We start from the raw sequence: 15,677 nt of genomic DNA, 5'->3' as shown, positions 1-15,677 counted from the left end.
AAGAGACTCCTCTTAAAGGGCCCTCAACAGACTTGGGACTCACCCAGACACATCTCCTCTGGGATTCAGCTCCAGGGCAATAGCTGGAAGGACACCAGTAACATACGGGGAGAAATTGAAGTGACTGGCAACAAGGCAAGTGCTGAGAGAAAGCTTCCTCCTGGGCAAATCTCCAGAGGCCAGGCAGTGGTATTGTCCCCTGTCTGAGCCTTCCCCTATACAGAGCCACACAGCAGTGACACAGGTTGCCCTGCCCTGGCTATTACCTAAGGCTCCACACCATACAACTCAGGGGTGTGCTTTTCTACAGTAGGCCACGCTACTAAGACAGGGAGACAAAGCAGCTGTACCTAATACACAAAAATAAACATGCAGCTGCCAAAATGAGGAGACAAAGAAATATGGCCCAAATGAAAAAACAGGACAAAACTCCAGAAATGAACTAAATGAAATGGAGATACACAACTTATAAAATGCAGGGATCAAAACATTGGTTATTGGGATGCTCGAGAAACTCATCGGGTACTTCAACAGCATAAAAAAGACCCAGACAGAAATGAAGGTTACACTAAGTGAGATAAAGAAAAATCCAGCAGGGGTGTCCAATCTTTTGATGTCTTTGGGCCACGCTGGAAGAAGAAGAATCGTCTTGGGCCACATATCAAATACACAAACACGAAAACTGATGAGCATGAAAAATGTTTTAAGTAAATATATGATTTTGTGTTGGGCTGCACTCATAGTCATCCTGGGCTGAATGGGGTTGTGGGCCGCGAGTTGGACACCCCTGACAGGGAACCAACAGTGGAGGGGATGAAGCCAACAATCAAATCAATGATTTGTAACATAAGGAAGAGAAAAGCATTCAATCAGAACAGCAAGAAAAAAGTTAAAAAAACATGAGGATGAGCTAAGGAGCCTCTGGGATGTCTTTAAACATAACATCTGAATCATAGGGATGCCAAAAGGAGATGAGGAAGAGCAAGAAACTGAAACTTATTTTAAAAAATAATGAAAGAAAACTCCCCAAATTTGATGAAAGAAATAGACATACAGGACCAGGAAGCACAGAGAGCTACAAACAATATGGATCCAAAGAGGACCACACCAAGACACATAATAATTAAAATGCCAAAGGTTAAAAATAAAGAGAGAAACTTAAAAGCAACAAGAGAAGAGCAATTAGATACCTATAAGGCAGTTCTCGAAAGACTGTTAGATGATTTCTCAAAAGAAACTTTGCAGGCTAGAGGGACTGAAAAGAAGTATTCAAAGTGATGAAAAGCAAGGACCTACAACCTAGATTACTCTATCCAGTAAAGTTATCATTAGAATAGAAGGGCAGCACTTTGAAAGTGCTTCCTAGACAAGGTAAAACTAAAGGAGTTCGTTATCACCAAGTCATTGTTATATGAAATGCTAAAGGTAATTATATATAAAAAAGACGAAGATCAAAACTATGAATATTAAAATGACAAATTCACAACTATCAGTAATTGAATCTCAATTACAAGCTAAGGAAACAAGCAGAACAGGAACAGAATCAGAGATATGGAGATCATTTGGAGGGTTATCAGTTGGGAGGAAGAAGTAGGAGAATGTTGGAAAACATGCAGGGATTAAGAAGTACAAATTGGTAGGTACAAAATAGGCTCAGGGATATTAGGGAACTGAGTAGGAAATGGAGTAATTAAAGAACGTATATGCATGACCCATGGACATGAACTAAGAGGGGAATTGCTGGATGAAGTGGGGGTATTGGGAGGAGGGGGACTAAGGGGAGAAAATTGGTATAACTGTAATAGCATAATCAATGAAATAAATTTTAAAAAAGATTTATTGCAAATATGCATATAGATGCTCAACATTATTAAGCATTAGGGAAATAAAAATTAAAATCATACTAGTGTCATATTGACAGAATAAATAAAATTGTTTAAGTGAAGACATTTTAATTTTTCATACTGATTATTCTTTAATGATTAAAAATAAAACTAGATAGTGCCCATTTCAGGATTAAATTGTCTCACATTAATTTATGGCTTTTCTTCAAGAAGAGTTTTGGGACTAAATTTAGCTGGACCTTACTGTAAATTGGTAACATTTTTTAATACATTAGTAAAATAATGTATTTAAAATACATATTTTTCTTTTTTTAATATATTTTATTGATTATGCTATTACAGTTGTCCCATTTCCCCCTTCTCTCCCCTCCACCCTGTACCCCCCTCCCACCCACATTCCCCCCTTTAGTTCATGTCCACGTGTCATACTTATGAGTTCTTTAGCTTCTACATTTCCCATACTATTCTTGCCCTCCCCTTATCTATTTTCAACCTACATTCTATGCTACTTATTCTCTATACCTTTTCCCCCTCTCTCCTCCTCCCACCCCCCTGTTGCTAACCCTCCATGTGATCTCCATTTCTGTGGTTCTGTTACTGTTCTAGTTGTTTGCTTAGTTTCTTTTGGTTTTGCTTTAGGTATGGTTGTTAATAATTGTGAGTTTGCTGTCCTTTTACTATACATGTTTTTTCTTTATCTTCTTTTCTTAGATAAGTCCCTTTAGCACTTCATAAAATAAGGGCTTGGTGATGATGAACTCCTTTAACTTGACCTTATCTGAGAAGCACTTTATCTGCCCTTCCATTCTAAATGAGAGCTTTGCTGGATAGAGCAATCTGGGATGTAGGTCCTTGTCTTTCATGACTTGGAATATTTCTTTCCAGCCCCTTCTTGCCTGTAAGGTCTCTTTTGAGAAATCAGCTGACAGTCTGATGGGAACTCCTTTGTAGGTTACTGTCCCCTTATTTCTTGCTGCTCCTAGGATTCTCCCCTTCATTTTTACCTTGGCTGCTGTAATTATGATGTGCCTTGGTGTGTTTCTTCTTGGGTCCAACTTCTTTGGGGCTCTCTGAGCTTCTTGGATTTCTTGGAAGACTGTTCCCTTTGCCAGATTGGGGAAGTTCTCCTTTATTATTTGTTCAAATACGTGCTCAATCTGTTGCTTTTCTCCTTCCCATTCTGGTACCCCTATAATTCGGATGTTGGAACGTTTAAAGGTGTCCTGGATGCTCTTGAGCTTTTCCTCAATTTTTTGAATTCTTATTTCATCATGCTTTCCTGCTTGGTTGATTCTATCTTCCTTCTGGTACACTGTATTGTTTTGAGACTCAGATTCCTTCCTTTCACTATTGGCTCTCCTCCGCATATCTTCCTGCATCTCTTTTATGGTAACTTGCATCCTTTCATCTAAATTTCGTCCAAAATCAACCAATTCTGTGAGCTTTGTGATCACCAGTGTTTTGAACTGTGCATCTGATAGATTGGCTATTTCTTGGTCTCTCAAAAGGATGAGTCCTGGGGGACCAATGTGTTCTTCTGTTGGAAACATGTCTTAAGTCTTTCCCTGTCTCTCCTCCTTTTTTTTTTTTTTTCCGGTCTGGTCACTCTTGTTAGGGTGGGGGGCGGAGCCTTAGGTGTTCACCGGGGCTTGGCACTCCGTTCGCTAGATTGTGACGTTATATGTGGGGGTGGGGGCGGGAGCGAGAGGGAACAATGGCAGTAGTTCCGTTCTCCTGGGCTCAGACCCTTCCTTGCTTGGGATCCTGGGCCGCGAGCTCTGCCCTGGTCCACGAGCTCTGCCCTGGTCCACAATCGCTGCCCCACTGGGTCCGCCAGTCACAGCTTGCGTACTCAGGGATCACCGCTGCGTTCTTGCGCCCCGGGTGGCTGTCGCACCAATTTTGCACCAAATTTTCCCTGACCTCTGCGCACCGCCGACCTGCGCCAGCCCCGCGCCTGCCCAGCTCCTCGTCTCCTACCAGCCTGGATGTACGGGTCCACTTCAACTTCTTGGCTGTCTGACTTCCATTCAGATAAATCCTCTGTCAGTTCTGAGTGATATTCTGTCTGCAAATCATTGTTGTTCTAATCTTGGTTGTGCGAGGAGGCACGGTGCCTCCACCTCTTCCTCTTTTTTTCTTGTAGTGTGTCTTTGGCTTTGGTAATGGGGTAATGCTGACCTAATAGAATGAGTTAGAAAGTGTTGCTGCCTCTTCATTTTTTTTTGGAAGAGTGATAAATTTTGATATTAAGTCTTCTTTAAATATTTGGTAGAAAGAATTCACCAATGAAGCCACCTGGTGTTGGGCTTTCCTTTGTTGGAATTTTGTACTTTCTTTTGTGTTAATGAAATACTTTTGTGTATTTCATTTTACTTTGGTGACTTTTGGGCTATTTGCTTGCAGTACCTCTTAGTCATTTTAGATTCTGTTATGTTCTCTAAGGATGGCTTTGTTGTTGCTCTAAGTGGCAGTTAACTTGACTGGTCTCAAACAAACTACACATTTTTTCCCTGTGTTGTGTAGTCTTTGTCTCTGCTCAATTCTTTCAGCTTATAGCTATTGCTTTTAGAAGCTAGTGCCTGAGGAATGTTCCCTGTACCTCTGTCATTAGCTGTCACTAGGAGTTTGGGCAGAGTTGTTACTAAGATTATGGGCCTTACCTCTCTGTGTGTCTTTTTCTTTCCAAGTTTCCTCCCTAAATTTGCAGCTCCTTTCTCAGCCATGAGGCCTGTCTGGGGAGCCCGGCTTGTGGGGTCCGAGACATTGTGGGTGGGGGAAAGACTCCATGGACTACCAAGTCTTGTGGAGGAAAAAGGTGAGTGGCTTCGCTCTCAAGGGGAGCAAAAAAGCCATGGCTTCTGCCATGACAGGCCTTTTTATTTCCCCTTTTGGTCACATTACATGATGGTCCTCATTTACTATGCACAGTTTCACTTTAGGTGGTTACCTTTTACAGAAAACAAAGGAGCCAATGCCACAGAAGGATATTTGCAAATGAAAAGGGAAAAGTAGTTGAACCTGTTACATTGTCCTTGGAAGGTTTAGCATGGATTTTAGGAAGTTACAGTAAGTACTTGCTGTCTCAATTCAGGGTGAGGGAGTTTTAGCAAAAAGCAAGTCTCAAAGCAGCCTAGGCACATTGCAGGCCTGATACCCCATGGGAGAACCTATTCGTGGGCGTGGGTCCTATGCATCTCTGAGTGGGAGCTAGGCCTATGCCACGCAGAACGGTCTCCTACACCTGTCTTCTAACACCTGTCTTCTAACATCTCAAGTTAGTCAGACCCTAGCTTTCTGCTCTGTGAACTACGCACTGCTTGGGAAATTCCATCAGTCTGAAAAAAGCAGTAAACATACATATCCTACTAGTTTTCAAAGGACATACTCCCATCTGATTTTTGCTTGCTTTACTCTGAATCCCTTCCTGTCTCCCCTCCTGAATGTGAATTTTAATGGTAAACCAAGGATTTGGGTTTCTCTCCTTCTGTAGCTCTATTGTTTTTAGGATTTCTCCCCCTAAATTTATAGCTAATCTGTCTGCCCCGATTTCTGTGCTCTGCTGTCACACAGGACTGTAAGACTGTATTTTTCTGCTGCAAGAGCTATGGGTATTGAATGGGGATGTTGGTAAGAATAGTGGTGGTGAGCACCCTCAGGCATAATGCCCAAACTTGTGATTCTTACCCATTGCAGTTTCTATGTTTCAAAGGTAAACCCTCCTCTGGTCTGCTCCTAACTTTATAACTTTCTAGTGCCCTCAAATAGTGTGTTTTTAAAAACGATTTATCTAGATTTAGACATTATTTGCCATGCCCTGAATGAGTAGCTCAGTTGGTTAGTGTGTGGTCCTAATATACCAAAATTGTAGGTTTGATCCCCTGTCAGGACACTTGTAAGAATCAACCAATGAATGCATCAATAAGTGGAACAAAAAATACATGTTTCTCTCTCTCTCTCTTTTTCTCTCTCTTGTAGTCAATAAATTTTTTTTTTAAATGATCTTCAGGAAACCACACCTGAGCAATTCATTCTGCCATTAGTGGAAGCAAGACTAAATTAATTTGTAATTGGTTGTTTTTTTTTTAAGATTTTATTTATTTCTTTTTAGAGAGAGGGGAAGAGGGAGAGATAGAGAGGGAGAGAAACATCAATGTGTAGTTGTCTCTTGTGTATCCTCTACTGGGGACCTGGCCTGCAACCCAGGTATGTGCCCTGACTGGGAATTGAACCAGAGACCCTTTGGTTCGCAGGCCATTTCTCAATCCACTAAGCCATGCCAACCTGAGCAGTTTTGTTTTTCATATGCTCTAAAAGTACATCAAATTGAATAAGCATTGTAAAATTTTTGACTTTACTTTTATTTTTGAAATCATTACAGATGTCCCCATTTTCTGCCCCTTTGATAAAAATATGTGCAGGTTGAGAGTTCATACTTTTAATTTTTAAATACAATTAGAAGTGATGTTAAATGCAAACTTAAGTTTTATGTATATGAAATCTCTATACTTCTAAAGAACAAATGGAAACAAGAATGTTTCATAGACTAAGTAAATACAAATTTAGGACAATAAAGTTGCCAAATCATTTTATCATTACTTTGTCTTTTGGAGTCTACTACTATTAAAAGTTTATTACTTTGTCTTGAAAAGATGACAGACAGCAGATTGGTGATTATCAGAGGGAAAAGGGGGTGAAGAGAGGTAGAAGAGAGTAAAGGGAGGATAAATGGTGATGGGAGGAGACTTGACTTGGGGTGGTGAACACTCAGTATAATACACAGATGACATATTATTGAATTGTACGCCTGAAACCTATATAATTATATTAACCAATTCTACTCTAATAAATTGATTTATTAAAATTTACTTATTTTAATTGCAAACTTAAATTTTATTTGCATTTAATTTATTAAAATAAATTTTAATAAATGGATTTATTTAAATAAGTAAATTAAATATTAAAAAATATATACACTTCAGAAAAAAGATGACATGTCTTGTGGAAATTTTTACTTAAAGTCAGAAATCAGTTCCTTGGGATCATTTTTCCAAATATTTAACAATCGATTTTCTAAGGTAAATCTTTACTTAGAAGAACAGCAGAAAAACTATGCTCATAGAAGTTATTATTTCTCTTTGCCTAAACTAGTTTAAAGCAGCAACACCCTTTTTTTAATCTTTGGATATAGTCAGGATGGAGATTCAAGATTCTGGATGATGTGTCTTGTATTCATGGGTCTTATTACCATTTTACCAAATTAGTTGTTTCCTTAAGTGAGATTGGCAGGGAACTAGATACATTTTTTATACACAGGTATAAAATGTTAACTATAGATTTTAAAGTAAACAACTGTAAGGAGATACTGGTTATAAAATATCCTGCATACTCTTCTAATATTACTGCTAATGATACATTTTCTTTTCTATTTTTGCTCTTTTTTTTAAAAGTTTTCAAAGAGTTGTCTTTTTTTTTAAAGATTTTATTTATTTATTCTTAGAGAGGGAAGGGAGGGAGACAGAGAGAGAGAAACATCAATGTGCGGTTGCTGGGGGTCATGGCTTGCAACCTAGGCATGTACCCTGACTGGGAATCGAACCTGCGACACTTTGGTTCGCAGCCTGAGCTCAATCCACTGAGCTATGCCAGCCAGGGCCGCTTTTTTGCTCTTAAGAAATATAGTTATTACAGGTAAATAATTTGGGAATTAAAGAAAACAGCTTTTTATTCTAACCTGATTTACATACTCAATTCTGTGTTCAGATATGTTTTAAAACCCTATTATGTGTTCATCTCTGAGACTGTTTTAGAGTTATATAAAGTAATAAAGTGGATTTGTGATCTTCAGGGAACTCACAGAATGTGAATCCAGATCTGGTTACAGGCATGTGGTAGAGTCAGTTTGAGTCATAGTTACTTAATTTCTAACAGAAAAGAGTAATATTTAGTCAGGATCTCAATACAGTGAGGAGGAAATTTCCTATAGAATTTCTTGTTAAGGTTAGTAGTTCAAAATCATATTGTTCCAAATTGTATTTTGAGGAATCCTGGTTATTTATATATAGTTACTTAACTCAGGTCCCTTAGTTTTATTTCATTGAGAGTAAGCACCTTTTATCATATGTATTAGATTTGGTAAAATAATTTGTTTGAAAAAAAGTTATATTGCTAAAATAAGTTTGAAAATGGAAGTCATGTTATATTTTGGAAGATGTAGTTTAGTAGATCATTGATTGAGGCAGTTGAAGGATCTAAGCCTTCACTTGGGAAGAGACTTCAGGAAGAATTACATTTTGGGACATAGTGGAGGGAGCATGAGTGGCTAAAATATATAATAACAAATAAATAGACTAAGAGTGTTGGTGAGTAAAAATTTTATACACAGCTATAAAATGTTAACTGACTATTTTAAAGTAAATACCTGTGAGGAGATACTTCTTACAAAATATGATACATACTCTTCTGGTGAGTGTTTTAGTGCTGTGTGATGGCCTACATCCTCCAGCTTGCTGCAGTTACTCTTCAGGGATGGAAGGCTACCCAAAGTGACAATCTTCTCTTTGGAAGATCAAGGATAGAGGTAGTGTCTGCCTGGTTTTCTCCATAAATACTGAGATGTGGTAGTTGCTGGGTAGAAGGTAGAGAGAAGGTAGCATGTTTACTGTTGTTTTTTTATATAAGTTTTGGGGATACTTAAGAATAGCCACTTGAAAGAGACATTCCACCTAAAACCAAGTAGTAAAATTGGTATTTGAGATTGAGTTAAACTGTGGCAACAAAAATAAAAACTGGAAAAAAAGTAGTTGGAAAGACTTCTACTGAGCGTAAATGACTTAGGAGGAAATCTTGTTGAATAGACACACAAGGCTAGTTATTTTAATGTAACAACCAGAGCAACACAGTATTCATAAACTTTTCTTCCATCAAAGTAATATTTATTTTACTAACACTTTAGAGACTTACACATCATAAGATTGTAACATAAAATACCAAATTGTTTCTGCTATGTACTTTGTAATGAAGAGAAAGGAGCACATAGGCTTTGAAACCATCTAGACCTTTACTCTAAATACAGTTTCCTTCCCTCTTGCTAACTGTGAATTTCAACAGGTTAATTTCACTCTCAGATTTCAAAGGGCTGTTGGGTTGATTTAATGAGACCAAGTTTATAGATTGCCTTTGACCTTACCTAGCGTATAATAGACCCCCAAATAATGTTTTCCTTTATCCATCTTTCTTTAGAAATAGAGGTAAAGAATGAATATATATGACACTTTGAAGGTCACATTGGTTACACCTCATAATTTGTGGTAGTGTGTTCTACTCTTGTGCAAGAATGCTATTGTTTTTCAAAAATCACATCATAATGTACGTCTCATGCATGTTTTTCTAGTAACTAAATATCAAAGTATTACTATAAGGATTTTCAAGTTAAAGATAGACATTGAAAGGAAATAAATAGCCTTTAAGAAAAGTGAATATCTTCCTTGGCTGGTGTGGCTCAGTGGATTGAGTTTTGGCCTATGAACCAAAGGGTCGTCGCCAGTTCAATTCCCAGTCAGGGCACATGCCTGGGTTGCAGGCCAGGTCCCTAGTAAGGGGTGCATGAGAGGCAACCACAAATTGATGTTTCTCTCCTCTTTCTTTCTCTTTGCCCCTCTCGCTAAAAATAAATCAATCAAATCTTAGAAAAGAAAAGTGAATATCAATTCTCAAATTCCTATGGAAATAAATAGTCAAAGCTTCTGCTTTTTTGAGAAACTAGAATAATCAACCCATGCTGATTCAATTACATAATTGAATTGAAAATACATTTGTTAATATTTAAAAAAATGAAATATCAGGAAAATGATAAAAGCTGCCATTTATTGCCGTGTGGCAAGTACTGTGCTAAATACGGTGTTTGTTTTACCTAATTGAAGCTTCACAATAGCCCCTTGAGGTACATGTTATCATTTTACGGACGAGAAAGCAGAGTCTGGATAAGATTTAAGTAACATGCCCAGGAGAGGACCTCAATTTGTACTTACTTATTTCCTCTACTTGTTCTCTGGTAGAGAAGTGCTAATGAGAATAAAAGTTTTATGAGGCACAAGAATTGTGTGAATTGGGATTTATGTAAATTTGGGGCAGGGGCTATAAGAATATTACTTGTCAGTGGAAGTTGAATGAACTATGTAACCTTCCTCAAATTAAAAAAATTTTTTTTGCCCCGGCTTGGTATTCAGTTATTTAGAGCTTCATCTCAATATGCCAAGGCTGTGGGTTCGACCTCTGATCAAAGGACAAAAAAGAAACAACCAGACTTGCAGCCAAGATAGAGGCATAGGTAGAAACCCTTCACTTCCTTGCACAACTAAAAGGAGGATAACAACCAATCTAAAATCAATAAACAACCAGAAGTGCCAGAAAATCAAACTGCATGGAACTCCGACAACCATGGAATTAAAGAAATAGTCAAACAGAACAACCAGACCAGTAAGGTGGTGGACGGAGAGCACCCGAGGTGAGGTGATGGACGATTTAGGTGAGGGGGCAGACTATGGAGGTGGGACTGACTGAAGGGGAAAAATGAGACTAAGAGCTGACTGTGGACTACGGCAATTGCTGTAGTCCACAGCAACTGTTCCCTCTCTGGCCCCTCCCCCACAAGCAGTGCTGTAGGACAGCAAGGAGGGTTGCCCTGCCCAGGTGAATACCTAAGACATACCCCCTTGCAACTTAACAGGTGCCCTGAAAAAGAAATGGGGCCAAAATGAAAGAATAGAGCAAATCTTCAGAAAGAGAGCTAAGCAATGAGGAAATAGGCAACCTATCTGATGGAGAATTTAAAGCCCTGGTAATCAAAATGCTCACAGAACTGTTTGAGCTTGGTTGAAAAATGAAAGATACCCAAAATGAAATAAAGCAGAATATTCAGGGAACCAACAGTGACAGGAAGGAAACCAGGACTCAAATCAACAAATAATTTGGAACAAAAGGAAGAAATAAATGTCCAACTGCAACAGAATGAAGAAACAAGAATTAAAAAAATGAGAGACTTATGAACCTCTGGGACAACTTACAACATTCCAAATTATAGGGGTGACAGGAGGAGGAGAACAACAGCAAGAAATTGAAAACTTATTTGAACAAATAATGAAGGAAAACTTCCCCAATCTGGCATGGGAAATAGACTTCCAGGAAGTCCAAGAAGCCCAGAGAGGCCCAAAGAAGTTGACCCAAAGAGGAACACACCAAGGCACATCATCATTAAGTCACATAAGATTAAAGACAAAGAGAATCTTAAAAGCAGCAAGAGAAAAGGAGACATTTACCTACAAAGGAGTTCCCATAAGACTATCAGCTGATATCTCAAAAGAAACTTTGCAGGTAAGAAGGGGCTGGAAAGAAGTATTCAGAGTCGTGAAAGGCAAGGACCTACATCCAAGATTACTCTATCTAGCAAAGCTATCATTTAGAATGGAAGGGCAGATAAAGTGCTTCCCAGATAAGGTCAAGTTAAAGGAGTTCATCATCACCAAGCCATTATTATATGAAACGTTAAAGGGACTTATCTGAGAAAAAGAAGATAAAAAATATGAACAGTAAAATGACAACAAACTGACAGGTATCAACAAATGAACTGAATTAAAAAAGAAAGGAAAACAATGAGAACAAAAACTAAGCAAACAACTATAACAGGAACAGAATCAGAGAAATGAGCATTGCATGGAGGGCTTTCAGTGGGGAAGGGGAAGGGAGGAGTGGGGTGAAAATGTATAGGGAAGAAGCAGCAAAATGGTAGGCATTAAATAGACAGGGAGAGGTCCAAAATGGTATAGGAAACAGAGAATTTAAAGAACTTTGAGTTCTTTGTACAACTCATGGACATGAACTAAGCGGGGGGAATATTGGAGGATTGGAGGTACAAGGTGGAGGGGGGAAACGGGGAAAAATTGGGAAAAGTGTAATAGCATAATCAATAAAATATACTTATAAATTAACTTTAGAATTTCCTAAAATAAGATAATGGAAGGAAGGGAGGGAGGGAGAGTGACAGAAAAGAAGGAAGGAAGGAAAGGCAGGACCCTTCCCCTCAAATCTGGGTATGAAGGTCATGGAATTCATCTTATCAGAGTCATTGAAGAGGACTTTTAGAAAATGGAAAACAAATTGGAATTTTCAAAGAGTCTGATTAGGCATTTAGATATGTGTGTCCATTCTTAATAAAGATTAGATCTCATAAAAAAAGAAGCAACCAATAAATGTATAAAAAAGTAGATCAACAAATCAATGTTTCTTTCTCTTTCTCTGAACTCAGTCAATAAAAAAAATGTTAATGGTGCTTTCTGTCTTCCATTGATGCTGCTTGCATTTTCTTTTGAACATTTATCTCAGCTGAGATAGGAGATTGATTTGGGATTTAAATGAGTTCCTTTTGAGTATTACAAGAAAATAAAAATATATCTTAGTCAGGGGTTTGTAATTTGTTTCTGGTTATTTAAATATATTCTAGAGAACATTTAAGGACAAAAACAGGCATTGTTTAAATAGCCCCTGTAGTTTTTGTTTTAACATTTTATTGAAATACAAAAAGTGTGCACACACTGTAAGTGTATAGCTTCAGACATTTTTACCTCTGAAGTTTTAGTAGCTCGGCCTAATTAAAATATAAGATAACAGAGGAAAACTTATTCATGGGACATTTTAAGGGCTGGAGAAATCACAATGAATATACCATGTGTATGGAGTTATTCAGGGTATTTTAAATGAAAATGTTATATTTCATATATTTAACATTTTAACTTTGGGTAAAATATATAGTTTTGAGTGCAAAAGGAAGAAATGAGAAAAATGTTATCTATTACTCTTGGTTTAAAATAAACCAAAAATTAGGTAACAACAATACATTTTTTAAAAATCTCTGCAAAATATGGCAGAGAAATGAGTATTTTATAGTGTATACACATAAATAATGAAAATGTTAAAAGAGAAAGAATAAGAGCTGGCTATTGACAAATATGTTTCAATCTGGATAGTACCTTTGTGAGGAAAATGTCTCTTTTAAATACATTAATTTAAAAGTGATCAATTAAGCCCTGGCTGGCGTAGCTCAGTGGATTGAGCACGGGCTGTGAACTAAAGTGTCGCAGGTTCGATTCCCAGTCAGGCCACATACCTGGGTTGTAGGCCATGGCCCCCAGCAACCACACATTGATGTTTCTCTCTCTCTCTCTCTTTCTCCCTCCCTTCCCTCTCTAAAAATAAATAAATAAAATCTTTTAAAAAAAGTGATCAATTAATTTGACTTAATTTTTTTATTTATTGATTTTAGAGAGAGTTATTTATGGATTCAATTTTTAAAAATTTTATTTTAATTGTTGATCAAGTACAATTTTCTATCTTTTACTCCCAGCCCACCCACCCAGCCCTCCCCACCTCCCTCCTCCCATTTCCACCTGCCCTCGTTTTTGTCTGTGTGTCCTTTATACTTGTTCCTGTAAACCTTTCCCATTTTCCCCTGAAGGTCCCCTGAAATTCTCTCCCCTGTCCCCTCTGAACACTGTCAGCCTGTTCTCTATTTCAGTGTCTTTGGTTATATTTTGCTTGTTTCTTTGTTTTGTTGTTTAGGTTCCTGTTAAAGGTGAGATTGTATGGTATTTGTCTTTCACTGCCTGGCTTATTTTGCTTAGCATAATGCTTTCCAGTTCCCTTCCATGCTGTTGCAAAGGGTAGGAGCTCCTTCGTTCTGTCTGCTGCATAGAATTCCATTGTGTAAATGTACCATAGTTTTTTGATCCATTCATTTACTGATGTGCCCATCAATAAATGAATGGATCAAAAAACTATTTATGGATTCATTGTTGATTCTTGTAAGTGCCCTGGCCAGGAATCTAAACCACAGCCTTGGCATATCAGGATGACACCCTAACTGAGCTATCCAGCTAGGCCCAATTAATTTGACTTTTAAAGTCTCAGTTTTACTTGTATAGGGTTTGTTTAATAGTATGGTTTTACACTTATGGCTGTTGACTATTATTAAGATCCTAAAGGCAGCTGAGGAAGGAATTTTGATAAAGCCTGCCATTTACTGTATCTTTTTAGAAAATACTTATTTATTTTTAGAGAGCGGGGAAGGGAGGGACAAAGAGAGGGAGAGAAACATCAATGTGAGAGAGAAACATCAATTAGTTGCCTTCTGCATGTGCCCTGATAGGACCAAACTCTCAACCCAGGCATGTGCTATGACCCAGAATCAAACCAGAGACCTATGGCTTTGTGGGATGATGGCTAACCAACTGAGCCACACTGGTCAGGGCTGTATCTTTTTATTTTTTAATAAATAGGTTTAGAATTACCAGGTCAATTGTGTGTTATTTTAAAAATTAAGTACTACTGTCAGACTACTAGCAATGGTTTAAAAAGTAATTTATTTAATTTGTAAAATTATACTAATATATGTGTGCTGTAAAACTAGAAAATTTAGCTATGTGTTAATTGCTAAAAACTAGAAAATGTTGGTAAGTATCACCTAGAGATTCATTTGGGGAAACTAACCTCCTAACTATTTGCCTATATGTTACTCTATTATTCATATTATTTTGTTCTTAACTTTACATTATTTTGTTCTTAACTTTCCATGTTAATAAACAAATCTATATCATTTTACTGGCTAGATAGTATTCAGTTGAAAATTTTCTGTTAATTTATGTAAATAGTCTACTATTTTAACTGCTTTTTTTTTTAACTACTATTACTGTCCTTTGATGACCATGCTTGGATATACATTTTTGCGAAATTGTATAATTGTTTTCTTAGGATAAACTTGGGAAGTTGAATTTCTTGATCAAAAGTTATGTTTAAGATTTTGCTTAATATTTCAAAATGAAATTTATTTCTAGTACCAATGTGAAGGCATACCTGCAACTTAACCATAATTAGTAGACATTAGCATTTAAAAATTATTTGCCAATCATGTTATGTAAAAAATAACATATTGATTTGTTTTATAACTTATTCTAATTTACATTTGTTTTTGCTGACTGTGGTTGAACTGTTCTGTGTTTGTTGTTTGTTTTCATTGGGAAGCTACCTGTTTTTGTTCTTGGCTCCTTTTCCTGTTGCTGTGTTGGTTTGTAAGTGTTCTTTACATAATTGAGGCCTATTTGCATTGCTATTATAGGCTGTAAGTTTGTTTCCCAGTTTGTTTTATTTCTTATTTGATTTTTATGCATACTTTTAAAAGTCCTGTAGTTATACTTGTTAACCTTTTTACTTAATGGATTACTTTGGTTCCTCACCAGAGTGTTAGAAAAGTACTCATCTACCTACTTTTAAATATTTTTATGTTTTTATTTTTGCCCATCTGCAGTTTACTTTGGTATAACTTGAACACATGTAATCACATATTTCATAGCACTCAGCAGTGCCATTTACTTTCACATGAGTTATTATAGAATTATGCTTCCTGGATGTGCAACTCTCTGACCTTTGTGGTAGGTAAGCAGTTATCTTTATTTTGCCAATGTTTAATTATTTCCCCAGTACCCCTTAATGGATAATCTATCACTTCACATTTGAAATACATCCCTTCATTTGCTTGAATTTTTTATTGGGTTTTCTATTATATCTCAGTTGTCTATTCTGTTTTTCCTTTTTAAATCCTGGGGTTAAGTTGTTGTGTTTAATTATTTTTTAGTTACTATTCACAGCTGAATGTTTCCAGCATTTTTAATTGTTTTTAATAGGAAAGTAGAATAAGACATACTCATTTTTTTCCACTGATGTATTTTAAAGGCTGTGTTTTTGTATAACTTGTGGATTATCTCTGATTCTACATTTGAGAAACAT

General features: G+C 37.0%; 1 protein-coding gene and 1 long non-coding RNA gene across 3 annotated transcripts in view; one reads left to right on the top strand and one right to left on the bottom strand.

Moving 5' to 3' along the window:
• COG5 (component of oligomeric golgi complex 5) overlaps window positions 1-15,677 on the top strand; it is a 363,376-nt gene that overhangs the window by 46,327 nt on the left and 301,372 nt on the right. The gene's annotated exons all lie outside the window — the stretch shown is intronic.
• On the bottom strand, window positions 3,988-5,771 carry LOC118497112. Its single transcript, XR_004899661.1, has 2 exons — window positions 5,103-5,771; window positions 3,988-4,575 (listed from the first exon to the last, which is right to left on the bottom strand). It is a non-coding gene; the product is annotated as an uncharacterized LOC118497112 (long non-coding RNA).

This window comes from Phyllostomus discolor, chromosome 10, assembly GCF_004126475.2.
Source record: "Phyllostomus discolor isolate MPI-MPIP mPhyDis1 chromosome 10, mPhyDis1.pri.v3, whole genome shotgun sequence".
NCBI lineage: Eukaryota > Metazoa > Chordata > Mammalia > Chiroptera > Phyllostomidae > Phyllostomus > Phyllostomus discolor.
Note: the sequence above shows the minus strand (reverse complement) of the source record. Positions and strands in the feature narration are given on the sequence as shown.